Source organism: Trifolium pratense, linkage group LG7, assembly GCF_020283565.1.
Source record: "Trifolium pratense cultivar HEN17-A07 linkage group LG7, ARS_RC_1.1, whole genome shotgun sequence".
In the NCBI taxonomy this organism is placed as follows: Eukaryota; Viridiplantae; Streptophyta; class Magnoliopsida; order Fabales; family Fabaceae; genus Trifolium; species Trifolium pratense.
This window is the reverse complement of record NC_060065.1, coordinates 56,472,614-56,486,600: the sequence shown is the minus strand read 5'-3', so window position 1 is coordinate 56,486,600 and position 13,987 is coordinate 56,472,614. Positions and strand designations below refer to the sequence as shown.

Sequence of the window (13,987 nt, the reverse complement as noted above, 5' to 3'; positions counted from 1 at the left end):
TCTGATCAACCAAAGACATGGTCTAATTGGTTGTCTTGGAGTGAATATTGGTTTAATACCAGTTATAGTGCAGCTACAGGAAAAACACCTTATGAAATTGTGTATGGAAGGAGTCCACCAGTCATTACACGATGGGTTCAAGGAGAGACAAGGGTAGCTGCTGTGCAAAGAGAGTTAGTAGACAGAGATGAGGCTCTCAGACAGCTCAGAGAGCAGCTAGTAAGGGCACAAGATAGGATGAAACATTTTGCTGACAAGAAAAGATGTGACAGGTCCTTTGAAGTGGGTGAGTGGGTTTTTGTGAAGCTAAGGGCACATAGACAACAATCTGTTGTCTGCAGGATAAATGCTAAGCTAGCAGCAAGATATTTTGGTCCTTACCCAGTGGTAGCTCGTGTGGGAGCAGTAGCCTATAAACTTGAATTACCAGAAGGTTCTAAGGTTCATCCTGTGTTCCATGTGTCTCTATTGAAGAAAGCTGTGGGCAACTACCATGGAGAAGATAAGCTACCAGATTTAGAGGGGGAAAGTGGGATTGTCATTGAACCTGAAGTGGTGTTGGCTAGAAGAATTGTGCAAGTGCAGAATGAAACCATTGAGCAGGTTTTGGTTCAATGGAAAGGGCAGAATATTGAGGAAGCTACATGGGAAGATAGTGTCATGATGAAAAGTCAGTTTCCTCACCTGAGCCTTGAGGACAAGGCAGTTCAAACAGGAGGGAGTATTGATAGAACTCAGTCTGTTAGCAACAATAATAATGACTCATCATTAGTGCAATCATCAGTGGGCCCTAGAGTTTGGAAGGTATATTCTAGAAGAGGGAAGATGCCAAAAGTTAGTTAGACTCTCATGACGTGGGAGAGAGAGAAAGGGGGCAGGTGAGTTAGTTTCCAAGTTATAAGGAGAAGGTGTAGGAAAAGGGAAGATACCTTTGATTATTCTTCTGTTGAGAATGTGGAAGCAAGCATAGTGCTTGCTTGACTGAGCTTGGCTCTGGTAGTTCATATTACATTCGCATTTCCTATAATCTGTAACACTCCATTCCATTTGAATCAATAAAACTCTGTTATTTTGCCCTGTTATTTCCATATTCTGTTTTACTGCGATTGGTTTCTAACAAGGGATCTCTTTGCTGCTGCGAAAAAGAGGTGACCGAGTATAATCTTCATTGATGAGATCGATCAAATATACACGAAGAGGACTTTCGATCAGTTGCTTGTGGAGCTTGATGGATCGAATCAAAATGATTGCATATTTGTGATTGCCGCTACTGATGTTCCAGACTCACTACACATGTCTTTGGTTAAAAATGGGCGATTTGATCGTTGTGTTGATGTTCTCAAACCAAATTCAGATGAAAAGCTAAAGATTTTGGAATCTCTCTTGTCGAAGGTATGCTTTTAATCCTTTGAAATCATTGATCTTATTTTGTTGCATGTCGCAGATATGATTTTCGTTCTCCATGTAGGTGCCGAAGGCTAATGATGTTTCTTTAGACATGATAGCTATATACACAGACCAGTTCTCTGGGGCTGACCTTGCAAACATGGTTAATCTTGCGGCTCTTGAGGCTGCAAGGGATGGTGCCAAAGCTGTGACCTTTAGCCATATGATGTCTGCGATGGACGAGATTAGGATGACAAAAGGAAATCCCGATGGTTATGAGGAGCAATTATTATCAGAATAATAGTGTGACTCTATAGATAGGAAACACTTTGTAATTTTTCACAATCGAGTACTCTGCAAATTATAAGGAAAAAAATCAACTTATATCATTTTCAAAATTTACTTTTACTTAGTAAAAAAAAAGAATTACTTTTACTTCTTCTCATAAAATTAAATGCAACACAAGAAATCATATTTCGAATTATCAAATTTTATTTTTCTTAATAAATGTGATTTTATTTTTCTTATATTATGGGACGGAAGAAGTATATGATAGACTATTAGAATAAATACTTCAATTATTTTCTTTACTATGTTTATGTTTAAGATCCTATCCTTATGTTCCTTATAATTATATGATCTCTAGATGAGAATGGTTCAAATTATTCTGATTCATTGTTAGTTGTTAGTTTTTTTTTTTATAGTAGTCTAGTGGTTGGAAATTCCACCTTTAAAGGTGAATAAGTAGAGTGTTCAGAGTTCGAACTCCGGTTCCTACATAATATATGCGATATTCCTACCAACCGAGTTAAGCATACGAGGACAATTATTAGTTTATTTATTAATAAAAGATTTAAAGTAAGATAGTGAAATTTTATGCACAAATTTTCTTTTTTGAAATTTTATCAAATTTTATAAAAAAAAATTTACTAATGAAATTTTATATTTTTATTAATCTACTTCTAATACTCCTTATAATAAAATTGATTACTACCAATTTTACTAATTTATCTTTAAAAAAATATGTGTAAATATAGGAACAAAACAAAAATATGAATCTATCCATAAAAATAAGAACAACACAAAAATAATAAAAAGATTATAAAAAATTTAGGCAATAAAAAAAAGATTAAGATAAAAATAGGAAAAAAGAGATATAAACAAACTCTATAAAAAATGAAAATTTAAACAAAAGTTAGTTGGTTGCGTGGTGAATTGACACTAAATTTTGTAGTGAAGATCACGGTTCCATACCTACTATGCTAATTATTAATAATACATTACTGCCAGTTTTACTACTTATAGTATATATTGTTATTATTGTTATAACTTATAAGATATGAAGCACGAACACAGATACAGACACCGAACACGACACGGACACTGACGTCTGACACGTCGACACCGATAAAAATTTAGAAAAATGACATAATTTAGTGTAATCATAAGTGTCGGTGTCCGACACGAACACCGACACGTGTCCGACACTGACACGCCTAATCTGAGGAGTGTCGGTGCTTCCTAGCTTATAAGTTTTACTTGTTTTAAAAAAAAAAAACTTATAAGTTTACTAATAATTTGGGATTTTTTTGTTTCAATTTTTGGATTCAGAATATATTGTTACCCTTTTGTTTTGGTAAGTATATATTGTTACTCTTAAATAATACCAACATGTTCATTATTATTATTCTTAAAATTGTTTATCATAAAAATTTCAAAATCGACATTTTATTGTTACTACCTACCTTCTTCTCCAAGCATACAAAAGAAACCACCGCAGTGCTTTTGTTCTATATAGCATTACGCACACAATTTTTCAGTAAATCTTATTTTGTTAGATTTTTTCCAAAAGTTTCTCCATTAATTAAGTCTGCCGCTGGTTCAACGTGAGAGTGTCGATTGATCTTCACAACCTGCGAGCAAACTCAATCAACCTGACATGGCTTTGAGGAGGCTTTTGATAACACAAGTAAGAGAAAACTGAAAACCCCTTTTTATTTTATTTATTTATGCTATAAGAATTGCCTTAATCTTAGCATATTCATGAAAAGTTTTGATTTTTCATGAAAACAAAACTATGATCTGTAAAACAAATGTTAGTTGGTTCAGTGGTGATTGACGCTGAACTTGGTAGGGAGGACCACGGTTCCATCCCCGCAACTGCATTTGGGAGGGGACTGAAACCACTTGATGCCAGAACTCGCCCCGAACCCTGGAGTACTAGGCCCCCCGTTCCCCCTAGGAACCAGAGGATGAAAAAAAATAAAAAAAATATGATCTGTATGTATCTTTCATTTGTCATTTAACTTTTACAGGCGACAAGGCATCAACCAGGATTTGGAAAGCTCAAACCTTTGTTTGATAAAAGTATGACTTTCTTTGTTGTTGTTGTTGTTTGCAATGGAGTTGAAGATCGAACCCAGGACCTATAACAATTGTTGTCCTTTAGCTATTGTTATGTTCAATTTCTACAGGAAACAGGCTTTGCTGCACCCAGGAGAGATTCCAATCAAGCTTTGGAGGAGCACATGAAACAACCACCGAAGCTGCTCAACAAAATGATCCTGAAGCTGTCATCATAGAATTTGAAAGCAAGCCATCTCTACATACTAATGCTTCAGCGCTTTCCGAGTATGTTAAAGCATTGGTCAAAATTGATAGGCTGGATCAAAGTCAATTTTTACTCAACACTTTTCGAAGCGGTTGGTTACTATTTGGATTTTGTATTCACTGTATTTCCATATGGTAGAAACTAGAAAGGATGGTATAGTTTTAGATGGTTTTGGACATATCTGAAGACGAGACGACTAGTAGAAGCATCAATTAGGAGGATTGAATCGATGGAATAGTTAAGGTAGAGAGGTGATTAGGAAAACTATAAGCCAAACTATTAAAAATATCTTTTGAAGTAAATAAATTCTATTCTTTTTAACTCAATGCATAATAGGGCATTGTGGAGTTGTGTGATTCATACCGTTGTTCCAACCAAATGGCAAAAATACTTGGTCGTGGTGGTTTTTTTGAATAAATTTATGGCATTGCTATATTATTGAAATAGTATAGTTAATTGCGCTGTATTTGGGTGCCTGATCTTGGTTATCTGGTAGCATTCATCATAATCTTTTGTTGGGGACTATGATCAGTTAACTTGATGTCTTCCGGTAGTAATCATAATAAACAAAATAGGGTTACTTTTATATGTGCTTTATTGCTGAAATCACAATCACATTCTCTGTTTTACTCTTTCACCTTTCCCAGGACTTGGTATGAATGAAGACGTGCAGCCCAATGTGGAGTCAAATATTACATTCAGGGACGTAAAAGGTGCTTATTATCCAAAGGCAAAACTAAAAGAAATTGTTGACTACCTTCGAGATCCCAAGGTAGACTTCCCTGGCATAATAATTCTCAAGAAATCATTTTATTGCTTCGGATAATAATCCACCATCTTTATATTAAATTAGAGTACTCATTCTTGAATCTCACGAAGCAATAAAATGATTTCTTGAGAATTAGTCATGTATTTTCTTGACTACATATGAATGCCTTTATTATTCTGTTAGATGACATGTTTCCCTTGCAACAGTGCTTTGCTCATCTAGGTGCGAAGGTCCCACAAGGTTATTTGCTTGCTGGCCCGACTGGCAGCGTTAAAACAATGTTGGCGAGTGCTGTTGCTGGAGAGGCTGGGGTTCCTTTCTTCTCTTGCAATGGACGTGAACTTGAAACACATTTTGGTGATGGCCCACGAAGGATGAGGGATCTCTTTGCTGCTGCGAAAAAGCAGTCACGGAGTATAATCTTCATTGATGAGATCGATCAAATACACACGAAGATGGCTTTTAATCAGTTGATTGTTGAGCTTGATGGGTTGAAGCAAAAAAGTGGCATAATTGTGATTGCGGCTACTCATGTTCCAGACTCACTAGACAAGGCTTTGGTGAAACATGGGCGATTTGATCGCCATGTCGATGTTCTCAAACCAGATGCATACAAAAAGCAACACGAAATGCAACACGATATGCAAGACCTTTTGAAATCTCTCCGGGGCTGACCTTGCAAACACGGTTAGTCATGCGACTCTTGAGGCTGCAAGGAATGGTGCCAAAGCTGTGACCTTTCCCCGTATGTTTTCTGCGATGGACGAGATTAGGATGGCAAACGGATATCCCGATGATGACCAATTATTATTAGAATAATTGTGTGACTCTATAAATACAATACTCTTTGTAGTTTTTCACAATCTATATGATAGACTATTAGAATCAATACTTCAATTCTTCTCTTTACTAGGTTTGGGATCCTATCCTTGATATTTATGTTCCTCATAATTATTTGATCTCTAGATGAGAAGGGTTCAAATTATACTGATTTATTGTTAGTTGTTACACTCTTGTACACTTCGTTTGGATTGGGACATTTTCACAGGAAAACAGCAAGAAAACACTGTTCTAACTTCTAACCAGTTTGGATGAATGCCATATGAAATGACCAATTCAATAGCCTGGATAACATGAAAGATAGGGGAAAATCTATCAGTCATGATTCTAAATGGCTTCTTCCACTCACATCTGTAACACTCAGCCATGGAAAGACTGAAAGAGATGACTCATACTCAATACATATGTATGAGATACTTTTTCAATGCATATCCTTTTTGCAGGAGGCACATGTCTTGTGTGAACTATTGAATGAAGAAAGCACGCCTCGAGGAAGCCAGTAGCAGCTATCACCAGGAAGATGAATACAACATCAGTCAGAAGTTCACAACTGATATATGTGTGATGAGTACGTCTAAACAAAGTAAAATCCAACAACGTTAAGTTCTGAACAAGAAAACAAAGAACTAAGTTATTTTAAATGAGGCTCTCACTGAATTGTCAATAACACTCCAAAAAATAATGGAGTGGAAATTTCAAAACATGATGTCTTACATTCTGATGCCTTATGTGCATGATGATAGAGTTTTATTTGCTGTGACTACTTGTATTGTGTTGTTCTACTTGTGTCTTATCTTAACAAGCCTCAAATGCTCTCTTTGTGTGTGGGTGTGTTTGTGCTTGTATATGTCTGTGACTCTGTATATATGATATACTGGTCATATTTGCTGTGATTGAACAACAAAACCATCTTATTTCAACGTTTATTTTTGTTTAATAAAAACAATAAATACAATAATGGATCTATTTCAGTCAAAACAATGTTATATGTTTATTTTTAGTTTTTCTCCTTGTTAAGACTTAACACTGAACCTCCAACTCCTTAACCGTTAGTTAAACTAGCTTAACCAGTTGAACTACTCATTCCACCCAAATTAATTCATTTTATTATAACAAACTTAGTTTTGAAGGAATAAATTAGCCATTTTATTATAACAAACTAATGACTAATTTGTCCCTAATAATAAAAATATTATAGTAGATTAATTTTAATTTTATTTTTGTCAAAAAATTATGAGGACTAAAAATATAAAAAGTTATTGTTTTAATATTAATTTGATTTTTATTTTCCATTTTAATATTATTAATCTGTATCCCGAAGCACCGTCTATCACGAGCGTTTGGTTAATTTGATGGATGGTGTGTGTAACTTGAAATTTCGGGGTGAAAGTACAATTTTCCATAAAATGATATCTATAATATGTAATAAGCCAGACTTATTTCCCTTTCTCTCTCCTCTCCTCATTCAACCTCATTCCTCACATTTAATGTTGATATACATATATCTATAATATGCCTTATATTAAATTGCCTACTTAAAAAGGAAATAATTCATAATGAAATAATTCTAATTAATTAAAATATTCGATTTAAAAATAATAATAAAAATAATTCATTTATTATTATTTCAACTTCAAATATTTTATTTTTTGACTAACTTCAAATAATTTTAAAAACCAATTTTTATTTATTTATTTATTTTTGTGGATGAAATGATTTAAACAAAATGAAAAAACGTGAAAATAATATTTTATATTTTTTTAAAATGAATCATGGCTCGACCAAAAAAAAAAAAAAAGAATCATGGAATTTTCTTTTTTGAAAAAGATGTGATAATATATGAATGTTTTTGATTGTTGATGAATCATGTAATTTATTATTTTGACTAATTGGTCATATTTGTTATTAATGATTTTAATTTCATATTAAAGACAAAATTATTCATATCTCCATTTTTTTCTCTATATATATATATGATCTTTGTGTGAATACTACAACTCACAATTTTTCAAATCTTTTCTTTTAGTTATTTCTCTTAGTTATTTTCATTGTTATTTATTTACTTGAATTACTTGAATTTTTAATTTATTCTCTCTTTTATCAATCATATTTGTTGTCTTTATAATTTTCTTCAACTTTTTCTTCTTTATTCTATAATTTTGTTGATCATTCTATCTTCTTATATTTTTCAGGAATGTGATCATAAAGAAAGATATGGAACACGAGAAACAAAGTTGTTTTCATGGGAGAATGCAAGAATATTGAGAACATTTTGTTATTAATAAAATAATAGTGAATTATTGACAAAATAAATAGTAATTTTTTTTATATTGTAATTATTATTATTTTATAATAAAATGGAATATGCCTTATATTCTTTTTTTTAAAACAGTAATATTCTAATATGCCTTATTTCAAAAAGAAATGAAATATGCCTTATATTAAATTGCCTACTTAAAAAGGAAATAATTCATAATGAAATAATTCTAATTAATTAAAATATTTGATTTAAAAATATTAATAAAAATATTTCATTTATTATTATTTCAACTTCAATTATTTTATTTTTTGACTAACTTCAAATAATTTTAAAAACCAATTTTTATTTATTTATTTATTTTTGTGGGTGAAATGATTTAAACAAAATGAAAAAACGTGAAAATAATATTTTATATTTTTTTAAAATGAATCATGGCTCGACCAAAAAAAAAAAAAAAAAGAATCATGGAATTTTCTTTTTTGAAAAAGATGTGATAATATATGAATGTTTTTAATTGTTGATGAATCATGTAATTTATTATTTTGACTAATTGGTCATATTTGTTATTAATGATTTTAATTTCATATTAAAGACAAAATTATTCATATCTCCATTTTTCTCTATATATATATATGATCTTTGTGTGAATACTACAACTCACAATTTTTCAAATCTTTTCTTTTAGTTATTTCTCTTAGTTATTTTCATTGTTATTTATTTACTTGAATTACTTGAATTTTTAATTTATTATCTCTTTTATCAATCATATTTGTTATCTTTATAATTTTCTTCAACTTTTTCTTCTTTATTCTATAATTTTGTTGATCATTCTCTCTTCTTCTATTTTTCAGGAATGTGATCATAAAGAAAGATATGGAACACGAGATACAAAGTTGTTTTCATGGGAGAATGCAAGAATATTGAGAACATTTTGTTATTAATAAAATAATAGTGAATTATTGACAAAATAAAAAGTAATTTTTTTTATATTGTAATTATTATTATTTTATAATAAAATGGAATATGCCTTATATTCTTTTTTTTAAAACAGTAATATTCTAATATGCCTTATTTCAAAAAGAAATGAAATATGCCTTATATTAAATTGCCTACTTAAAAAGGAAATAATTCATAATGAAATAATTCTAATAAATTAAAATATTCGATTTTTTTTTGGTACATTGGCTAAAAAGGAAAAAAGACAAAAAGAAAACTAAGCTCTAGGGTGGAGTACCCTTAAAGCATCAGACAGAACAATGCTCTTTAAAGCTTCAGGAGGGGACTCCCAAATTTTTATCTTGGTATCATTCGCCGAGCCCAACTTAGCAAGCCAATCAGCACTGAAGTTATTCGATTTAAGATTTAAAAATAATAATAAAAATATTTCATTTATTATTATTTCAACTTCAATTATTTTATTTTTTGACTAACTTCAAATAATTTTAAAAACCAATTTTTATTTATTTATTTATTTTTGTGGATGAAATGATTTAAACAAAATGAAAAAACGTGAAAATAATATTTTATATTTTTTTAAAATGAATCATGGCTTGACCATAAAAAAAAAAAGAATCATGGAATTTTCTTTTTTGAAAAAGATGTGATAATATATGAATGTTTTTTATTGTTTGTTGATGAATCATGTAATTTATTATTTTGACTAATTGGTCATATTTGTTATTAATGATTTTAATTTCATATTAAAGACAAAATTATTCATATCTCCATTTTCTCTCTCTCTCTCTCTCTCTTTCTCTCTCTATATATATATATATATAGGGGGCTGCTAACTTAGACCCAGTTGGGTCTAAGTTAGCAAGGTGCACCTTTTCAGTTGGACCAAAATACCCATTCTTTTTAATTAATTAACCAAATTACCATCAATGGACGCGGATCCAGTGTCGCGCGTGTACCGCAGTACCATGGTTACAGGCTGTTGATTTCCATCAGACAGCCAAGATCTGATCTCATCAAGACTGTCTGATCAATCAGACAGCCCAGATCATCCGAATCCATCAGATTCCAGCGCGTGCACCACACTGGATTACACCCTGGAGAGAGAAGAATCTACTTTTTAAAAGCAGGACACGTGTCGCTGTCTGATTGGCTGGGCGTGATTTTTTTCCATTTAATATTTTGAACTCAATTATTTCGTTGTAAATTAATTTTTTATTTATTTTTTTTATACCAAAATTCATAATTTTTTTTTCTCTACAAATAGAGACTTGGTTCGTTTGATTTGAACACAGAAAAAAAAACCAAATTTTTCACTACCTTAATCTCATTTTTCACTACCTTACATCAACTCACTGAAACTATTCTACCAGCAAAATGGTTTCAGATTACAACTCTCTGAAACCATTGTACCAGATAAATGGTTTCAGAAGCAAACACAATTAATAAATTACTCACTGAAACCATTCTACCAGTAAAATGGTTTCAGAATACAACTATGTACAACCATTCTACAAGCTAAATGGTTTCAGAAGCAAATAACTAATAATCAACTTACTGAAACCATTCTACCAGCAAAATGGTTTCAGATTACAACTCTCTGAAACCATTGTACCAGATAAATGGTTTCAGAAGCAAACACAATTAATAAATTACTCATTGAAACCATTCTACCAGTAAAATGGTTTCAGAATATAACTATGTGCAACCATTCTACCAGTAAAATGGTTTCAGAAGCAAACATTAGTTTTTAATTACCGTTTTATCTCATTTAATTAACTAAAAATAGTTTCAGGTCTCCAAAAATTTCATAAAATATACCAAAAGTTCCAGAATATTATCTACTATTTTCCTGGTATAATGGTTTCAGTGAGTTGGTTGAGTGGTGCGTGTTAAATTACAACACACAAGTAACGTATTTAGTAGACAAAAAATGAGATTAAGGTAGTGAAAAATTGCGTTTTTTTTTCGGTGTCCAAATCAAACGAACCAAGTCTCTATTTGTAGACAAAAAAAAAATTATGAATTTTGGTATAAAAATAAAAAAATAAAAAATTAATTTACAATGAAATAATTGAGTTCAAAGTATTAAATGAACAAAAATCACGCCCAGCCAACCATTGTGTGACACGTGTCTTACTTTTAAAAAGCAAATTTTTCTCTCTCCAGGTTGTAATCCAGTGTGGCGCAGGCGCTGGAATCTGATGGATCAGGATGATCTGGGCTGTCTGATTGATCAGACAGTCTTGATGAGATCAGATCTTGGTTGTCTGATGGAAATCAACGGTCTGTAACCATGGTCCTTCGGTACGCGCGCGACACTGGATCTGCGTCTACTAATGGGTATTTTGGTTAATTAATTAAAAAGAATGGGTATTTTGGTCCAATTGAAAAGGTTCACCTTGCTAACTTAGACCTAACTAGGGTCTAAGTTAGAAAACCCCATATATATATATATATGATCTTTGTGTGAATACTACAACTCACAATTTTTCAAATCTTTTCTTTTAGTTATTTCTCTTAGTTATTTTCATTGTTATTTATTTACTTGAATTACTTGAATTTTTAATTTATTCTCTCTTTTATCAATCATATTTGTTGTCTTTATAATTTTCTTCAACTTTTTCTTCTTTATTCTATAATTTTGTTGATCATTCTCTCTTCTTCTATTTTAATAGACCGGACAAATATATTTCCCTAAATAAAAAATTCTTATAGTTTTTTTGGTACAAAAAAATCTTATACTTTTTTCAGTCAAAAAAATCTTATACTTAATACCGTAAAATAATCTTTTATAAACAAAATAAAAATTTGAAAGTCACAAGATAATGCATCATCTCCATTGATTTTGGTGTAATGAAAACCCCTTTAAATTAATTTGAATTGCTGGTAATTCTGCCGATTCAATGCACCAAAAAAATCAAGAGTTATCAATACTTAGGTATATGAACAATGGTGACTGTGTAATTGAAATCGGCGAGGAGAAGATATATTTTCAAACTTTGCTACGTTATATATTGAACAAGGAAACCAAAGAATTAGGTTTTTGAATTATTGAAATTGAAATCAATAGGATTGATCGGGTGAAAAGGATACACCGTAATTAAATAGAATTGTGTTAACTTAGAAACTATTATGAGCCTTAGATTATATAAAATATACGGTTGAGATTTGGTGTCAAACTATTATGAGCCTTAGATTAAATAAAATATACGGTGCTTATAAAAAAAATATACGGTTGAGATTTGGTATCAAACTAAACTTTGGCACCTGCTGTCGACGAATCCTTACTCATTTTATAATATTACTGACTTTCTTCAAAAGATTATGCAAAATTAAATTGAAATAATAAAAAAATTACTTAATATTTCGGCTCTAGCATTTTCAGCATTTCTGCCAGTTGAGTTAGAATTTGTGGACTGAGAGCTCATATTTTTACTCATATATATTAATACATAGACCTATTTTTTGTATTTTTTATGGGGTCTATATATGTTTTTTTTTATTTATTTATACGAGATCTATTTTTTTAATTTATACATGGACTATATTTATATTAATATATTAATACGCGGTCTATTTTTATTTTATAATTTATATCGGGCCGGTATTTTTACTCATGTATTAATATGAGTACTATATTTTTATTCAAATATTAATACATAGACCTATTATTTTAAAACTTTATACAATATACAAGGTTCTATATTTATTTTTGTTCATGCATTTATTTTAGGGAGTATATATTTAACTTATCTAGAGATAATTCTAGGTCTCAGAATGAGAATAGATGAGTATATATAGAAAGTGACGATTCTTTAGAAATGTAGAGTGGCCTATATAGGCCTAGGAATAACAACTTGGGGCGAGATATCCTCACCACGATGTGAAGATGACCGTTCCACCTATTTAGGGACATATATCTCACATGGACTATAATTTTGGTCCTCAATCTCCTGAGGTTTGACGGAGTTCATGCTTACCCCTTCTTCCATTTAGGGAAATATCTTCACCAGACCCTCTATCCCGACGGGCCTTTCATCATTTTTAGGCGAACAACCCACTTAGGCGAGTTAGGTCTTAGGCGATGATGCCCCGATATTTTGTCCAGTACAATTTTATTTTGAGGGTGTTGATGTGGAAATTAACTAATATAAGATAATTTTTTTAGGTTATTTTTGTTTCATATTTATTTTACTATAGATATTATGAGATTAATTTAACTCTTTTTTTTTTGTTTGCTTAGAGGCCTTCAAGAGTATATATTTTACTCATATATTAAGGGACATGCGTTATTTTTCTATAATTTATATGAGGGTCTACTTTTTTATTTACTTACATGGGGTTATATTTATATTCATATATTAATACGGGGCCTATTTTTATTTTGTAATTTATGTAGATTTTTTTTGTAATTTATATGAGACTTATATTTTTACTCATATTATCAGGAGTAGGGATGGCAATTTGACACATCCCCAATGGGCACCCACAAAAAAACCCACGACGGATAGGGTAAAAACCCGTATGTTGGGTACGGGCACGAGTATAGGTAATTACCCATAAAAATGAGCGGGTATTGGTGCGGGTAGGGGTACCTTAGTACCCACCCCGCGCCATACCCACAAAATATTTATTTATTTTTTTATATTTTTTATATTATTATATAATAATATATATGTATATCAATTTTAAAAAATTAAACTCTTATACATTTTTAATAAAAATGTTTATTTATAAGATTATGCAAATCCAATGTGAATATGTCAACAAATATATGAATTTTAACTTGAGGTTAGTAATGATTTTGTTTATAATTTTCTATTAAAATGATATGATTTTTTATAATTGATCAATTTATTTTTCGCAAAAATGCGGGTAACAGGTACGGGTATGGGTACTTAGGTGCCCATAGGGTATGGGCACAGGTACAAAGGTTGTTACCCATGCAGGGTTTGGGGACGAGTATATGTATTTTTTTCAAACTGCGGGTATGGGGATGAGTACTATAGTACCCTACTCATACTCTACCCATTGTCATGCCTAATCAAGAGGATATTGACATGTACAATTAAATGATATAAGTTATACATGGTTCTATATTTATTTAATATTTTGTTTCATATTTATTTTACTAATGATATTATGAGGATTTTTTTTGTAATTT

At 31.0% G+C, this 13,987-nt stretch overlaps 2 pseudogenes; both read left to right on the top strand.

Annotated features, from left to right (window-relative positions):
* The first annotated feature begins 849 nt into the window (after positions 1-849).
* Positions 850-1,790, top strand: LOC123896685 (annotated as a pseudogene).
* Positions 1,791-3,325: 1,535 nt separating this feature from the next.
* LOC123896684 lies at positions 3,326-5,642 on the top strand (annotated as a pseudogene).
* The last annotated feature ends 8,345 nt before the right edge of the window (positions 5,643-13,987 follow it).